We start from the raw sequence: 6,422 nt of genomic DNA on the forward strand, positions 1-6,422 counted from the left end.
AGTGGAGATGGTTGTGGACTTCAGGAGGAACACAGCCCCACTCACCCCCATCACTCTGTGTGACTCCCCAGTCAACACTGTGGAGTCCTTCCGCTTCCTGGGCACTATCCTCTCCCAGGACCTCAAGTGGGAACTGAACATCAGCTCCCTCATCAAGAAAGCACAACAGAGGATGTACTTCCTTCGGCAGCTGAAGAAGTTCAACCTGCCAAAGACAATGATGGTGCACTTCTACTCAGCCATCATTGAGTCCATCCTCACCTCCTCCATCACCGTCTGGTACGCTGCTGCCACTGCCGAGGACAAGAGCAGACTGCAGCGTATCATCCGCACTGCTGAGAAGGTGATTGGCTGCAATCTGCCTACCCTCGAGGACCTGCACACCTCGAGGACCCTGAGGCGAGCGAGGAAGATTGTGGCCGACTCCTCCCACCCTGGACACTCCCTGTTTCAGTCACTCCCCTCCGGCAGAAGGCTGCGGTCCATCAGGACCAATACCTCACGCCACAAAAACAGTTTCTTCCCTTCTGCTGTTGGCCTCTTCAACAAGGCCAAGGGACCACACTGACTCTAATGACTTCTTGCTTAAAACACACTGCTTTTTGCACTGCATTACAAAATGGTATCTTGTACATTTGTATTTTTTTGTAATATTTGTATTTTTGTATTTTTATATTGTAATTTACGGCAACTTATATTTTATTGTATATTTAATTCTATTATAATCCCACTTAGTACTGCTAGTTTATGTACCCTTAGTATAGATAGTCCACATATTTAAATTTTAGGTATATGTTTATTGTATGCACCTTCCTGCCAAAGCAAATTCCTTGTCTGTGCAAACTTTCATGGCGAATAAATCCCATTCTGATTCTGATTCTGATTCTGAAATAAACCGTTCAATCCTGCCTATTCAGTTTGTTTTGGAATGTGAAGAGTTAAATGAAAAAAATCCCCTTTTGTCACCCTCTCAGAATTTTGCTGCCTCCGTTGTTGGGAGGAAAATGTTATGCAGCTCTGTGATTGGTGGTCCAGTTATGAATTTACAGAGGACTGATTAATAGCAATTCAATGAAAGACTAATTTCCATTGACAGTACAATTGACCAATCATATCTTCCCTGTAAATGGGTGGGCTTTGTTATCGCAAACTTTATGACAATTTCCGCCCGCTGTGGGGACGCGATCATAAGCTAATAAACTAGCTAGCTTTAACGTTAACTTATTCGTTCACGTGACAATGGAAGCGAGTAACGTTCCAGATAGTGAGGAGGACATTGTTTCACATTTGTTATATGCGCCGTTTTTAAGGTTAACTTTTAATGAGAAGTTGGAGTTAACCAATTCATCCAAAGGGACAGGAGAATGGACTTCGTTTTCAAGTGAAGATCATCAAAGGTAGGCTGTTATTTAAAAACTTTTCGGCCGCCGTGCCAACTGATATTATTCCGTAGTTTTGTAGCCCTAGCCTAGCCTATATGTTATAGTGTTGTGCAGTCAATCTGTAGGCTAAATGTACCAACGCAACGTCATTATGCACACTGTAGGCATAATGACCAACACAATTTCATGTAGGCCTAATGCTGTGTGCGCGCTGTGTGTTTTTTTTAAATTGGGGTCAGAGGGCCAATGTTTAAGAGTCACGGTTCGCAACTTTGTGCGTTATTGTGCCTGAGTGTGTAAAAGTAAGCTGGTTTTACTGAATGCTGAGCAACAGCAGGGGTGTGAGCGCCCTCCGATTCTCTGCCAGGCAGCTGTCTTCGAAAGAAAAGCCACTTCATTCTTTCACTGGCACACTTTAGCCATGTCACGCCAGTGCTTATACATCTGCTAAATTAGTCAACATCGTTAGCTCTGACAGCCTGGGTCCAGCCAGGCCTAATGAGAGGGTTACATTTTTCGGCAGAATGAGACCTAGGTCAATAATTAAATTAATCTTGGAGAACTATTGTTTTTTTTGTTTTGTTTTTGCAGTAAGCTACGTTCCTTTAACACTTTATCATGCTTCCCAAACATTACTTCAGATTTCCCAGTTGGTGTTAAAGATGTTTGTAATGTAGCAGCTATTTCCGATCAGGGGAGAGAACGCAGTAGCTAATTATGGCAGGTAAGTTAGTCACCTACATGATGACAAAGCAGCAAAACTTCTCCTCAGTCACTGTTCGCAGTGCATATTCACCAACGGTTCTTCTTCATAATCAATATCTCTGTATGGGTCTGCACAGCACAACACAACATGCTGATCCATTTTCCTTGTCAAAAGATGTTTCCAACATTGTTGTAGCACAAATACAATAATGCAACTGCATCTGAGGCTGGGTTCATCAGGTCATCCTCTTCCTGTAGTGGTCTTGGGTTATCTGCACTGGTGCCTTGGAAACATTGCTCACACTGTTGACAGTTTCCCCTGTCCCCCTCCCCTAGGCCCCTCCCTATTGGTCCTGTGTTTGAACCCTACTGGCCAGTGGGAAGAGTTGTTCGCCCACATTCTCATGTTCCTGCATTGACTAACACTGGCTAATCGAGCAACTGTATTGACAGGAAGACTAATGGGTTAAAATTGGGTGAGGTTTATTCCCTGAGGTTTGCTTTAAATCTGTTACCTAGAAATATTAGCTACAGGGTATCTATTTGAAATGTTGAAAGTGTAGACTGATAAATTATAAATAACAGAGGAATGAGCAAAGCTGCAGAGAATGTTTGGACTTAATATGTCAAATTCAGATAAGGCAAAAACTTCAATGTACTTACACCTTAATAATCGGTAAAGACCACATTGTCAAACAGTTTGATCAAAACTGAGTTTTATTAGTCTTCATTAGATTTCTCTTCTCCAGTGTACAGAAGCTGCATGGCTGCTGTTTTCTATGGGGGTGATATACATTACAGAGGAGCTGTTTTATTAAAAGAAATGTTTTGAGACTGCCCCATGTGGTTTTAAAGAAATCAGTTCAAAGAAAATATATTTGCCTAAATAGATGTGATTTACCCCCAGGAGCTGTAGTTTGCTGATATTTTTACAGAACAATATCTGCAGCTGGTTGCATGGCAATGTTTTACCATTCAGCATAACCACAGTGCTACTATATGATCCTTTCTGAAACCTGAAAATTCTTTCAGATAGTATCGATTTCAACAGATACTGACAAATCTTGGCTTGCAATGACAGATATAAATATATATATTTTTTAATATATTTTCTTTACAGACTTGCTTAGTGGAAAGAATAATAAAAAAAACCTCTCCACATCCAAACATTGCCCAAAGACGTGTGCGTGTGGTTGTCTATGCTTGTGTGTGTGTGTGTGGAGGCGTGTGTGTTTGTCTGTGCTTGAGTGTGTGTGTGTGGTGGCATGTGTGGGTGTCTGAGCTTGTGTGTGTGTGTGTGTGTGTGGAGGCGTGTGTGGTTGTCTGTGCTTGTGTGTGTGTGGAGGCGTGTGTGGTTGTCTGTGCTTGTGTGTGTGTGTGGAGGTGGTTGTCTGTGCTTTCATTTGGGCGAGAAGGAGAAGGCATGCTTGAAGGCGAGTGTATCTGTCCAGATTGAGAGTTGATTATTCAGACTAACATCTTGAGCATGGAGAGGGCCATAAGAGGAGGGCTGACACTCCACACAGGCCTCCTCACCACGTCCCGGTCTTAGACGAGGATCGGAGCATCTGCTTGGACATCTGTCGATTGCCTGGTCTTCACCACACAAACTATTCATTATCAACTCTGTCTATGCATCTTTTGGTCCACAAAACAACGACGCATAAAAAAATAATAATAAAAAAAAAACGTTTTGGAAAGTAAAGTGTTTTTTTCCCTCAGCTTTCAGAGTGGTTTTCCACATTGCGTCAGTGTGAAGCGATGACTGCAATTTTGCGAAGATCAAATTGATGCGATAGTATTCTCACATGAAATATTGCAGAGCGGAGAATGCCTAAGAGCACTCATATGAGTGTTCCATTGTTTTCAGTTTTTTCGCTGGAGATGATTTAGATCCGTACCAGTGAACCGACTTGAGCACCCGCACGATAAATTACACGCAATCAACTGGGACATCGTTAGGTGAAGTAAAACATATTCATGTTCACTGAATTCCCATATGCTCCTCAGCATCCTGGAATCCCATTTCTGAGCATCGAATCCCCCCCCCCCCCCCCCTCTCACCTCCCACACCCCTCCCCACCACCACCAGCAGTACCCCCTTCCTGCTTGGCAGAGGAGCAACCCTATAAGTGTGATGTCTGATAATGAGAAGATTAATCATCTGCTGGAAAGAGCATGCCCACAGTGTCGGTCCTCTGAGGAACACAGGGGGACTAGAAACAGAGCAAGGGTCTACAGGGTCTGTCTGTACTCAAAGTCCTCTCAGTGAAGCTGCACACTGGAAAAGGGATACTTCTCCATCCAGCCAATGCAACAAAAGAGCCCTGAGACCTGGCCGCCACTCAAAAGACGTGTTGAGAGAAACCAATATCATTACTGGCACTGAAAGACCATCGGCACTGAAAAGAGCAGCGAGTGAACGGGGGCGATGGGTTTTACCAAGGTCAAGAAGGCCAACGACACAGCTACGATACCAGGCTGCAGATCGAGAGGTCTCTTTGTTTTAGTCGTGAAGTTCTTACAGCACGATAAAAAAAATAAAAAGCCTCGCTTTTATGTAACTGCGCTCAATACCTGCACATGCTCCTGTGTTGTGTGTCTTCTGTGTTGTGGGTTTCCTATAATTGGGATATCACCTTTCAGCTGCGGTACTTTATACTGAGGCCCTGTGTAACACAATTGTTGCACGTTAGTTTCTGCTAAAAATCAGCTTTAGAGTTAAGAAAACCGCTCTTTGTAAATTATAGATCCCTATCGCACAGTAACACAGAGGTTCATATTTCACATCACCTATTATGGGATGTTCCTTAGCATGCATGCCAAATGGAGTGTGACTACGGAATGTGTAGTCATTCGATAATGTACTTGTCGAGCCGTCGTGATTTGCGATGATTGAAACAAAGGCCCTTATGACTGGTACTGTCAGACCAGGCATGCTCATGATCACCACACTAATACTGCTCAATCAAACAGGTTACAACAGCAAATGCCCTGTGAGTCACACAAAGTCTCTGGCAGTGGCTCAGACAGAACTTTCTTTTGAAATGAAGATCAAAGCTGTGTCAACAGTGTCGGGCCTGGTGGTGCACAGAATATTCATGAATACTAGACATCTGTCAGCAACTAGACAGCGCTGCTATGACGGGAGGGTGGGAACTGACATTTGTTGCCAAACAATGAGGGCCGGGCTTCACAGAATGGGAGAGTAAACACAGCCCCCCCCCGTCTTGCCCATTCAGGTGCTTGAACTTAGCTCACAATGTTGTCTGTTGCGACGAGGCCTTCGAATCTGGAGCAACTGTAAAGTACATTTTCTAAGAATCGTGTACTGTGTCATTTCTGTGTGGAGCGTTTTTCGTGACAGTTTGGCTTAACATCCATCTCCGTTAAGTTCTGTTCTCGCGCTTTAATTTATGACAAATGTAACCTTTTTTAGGATTCTCCTCCGACTATGCAGAGCACTGCCCTTCCCCCAGGCACAGTTCTTTGAATCTAAAGTCATATGCAATATCATTGCAGATTTTAATTTCAATTTAGTCATATTAATCAAGTTGTTTGCATACCATAGTACGCTCAGCTGTACGGTATCCAGTTCCGAAGCACCGCGACTCACGAGAAACCTGTCCATGCTAGGTAAGAGACAGAACTGGAATGGAGGCAATTATCATGTGCCTGGTAGGTCTTTGGTAGCTGTGGGTCTTGGATGTGAGGTTGTACATGTAGGTGTTATTTATAGGGAGGTCAGAGATGGAACGTACAAAGCAGGGTTCACACCTGCCTGGATCTCACGTCTGCCTACGTCAACAGGTTTTGGAAGATCAAAGCTGAGGGTATCACACCTGGACTACAGCAAACTAGGACATCCCAATCTCTACTCTCCTAATGAGTGAACAAATCATTAAACAATAGACAGGTACTGTACCTGCACATGCTGGTACTTAAAACTTTAAATTCATTTTAGGGCCATCATGGCTAACAACATGCTATAAAGATTTTGTTGACGTGGTCTTTGAGGTTAAACTGTGAGAGTGGGGAAAAGATCTAGAGAGAGTGTATGCAGTTGTTGAAAGTTTGCTGGAAAAAATCAGTCAGTATGGAATCATTATGAGGAGCTTGAGTTTTGAAGAACTGAACTGTAGAAGGTGGTCTAAACCATAAACATAATCTAAATACAGTAACTATAAATACATGCCATGGAGTGGAAGGATTGTACTTCTGCCCTCCAGTGTTTCACTTTGAGTCGACGTAACACTTCTCCCAGGTTGCCTCCTCTGTTTGTTGACATCTAACTTTAGATTTGCATTTCTAGGAGGTCTCCTGTTCCCCGAATGT

General features: G+C 43.4%; 1 long non-coding RNA gene across 1 annotated transcript; it reads left to right on the forward strand.

Moving 5' to 3' along the window:
* Positions 1 to 953: 953 nt before the first annotated feature.
* On the forward strand, positions 954 to 6,117 carry LOC134024453 (uncharacterized). The gene is made up of 3 exons (XR_009930882.1): positions 954 to 1,397; positions 5,659 to 5,765; positions 5,898 to 6,117. It is a non-coding gene; the product is annotated as an uncharacterized LOC134024453 (long non-coding RNA).
* The last annotated feature ends 305 nt before the right edge of the window (positions 6,118 to 6,422 follow it).

Source organism: Osmerus eperlanus, chromosome 8 (assembly GCF_963692335.1).
Source record: "Osmerus eperlanus chromosome 8, fOsmEpe2.1, whole genome shotgun sequence".
NCBI classification, from domain to species: domain Eukaryota; kingdom Metazoa; phylum Chordata; class Actinopteri; order Osmeriformes; family Osmeridae; genus Osmerus; species Osmerus eperlanus.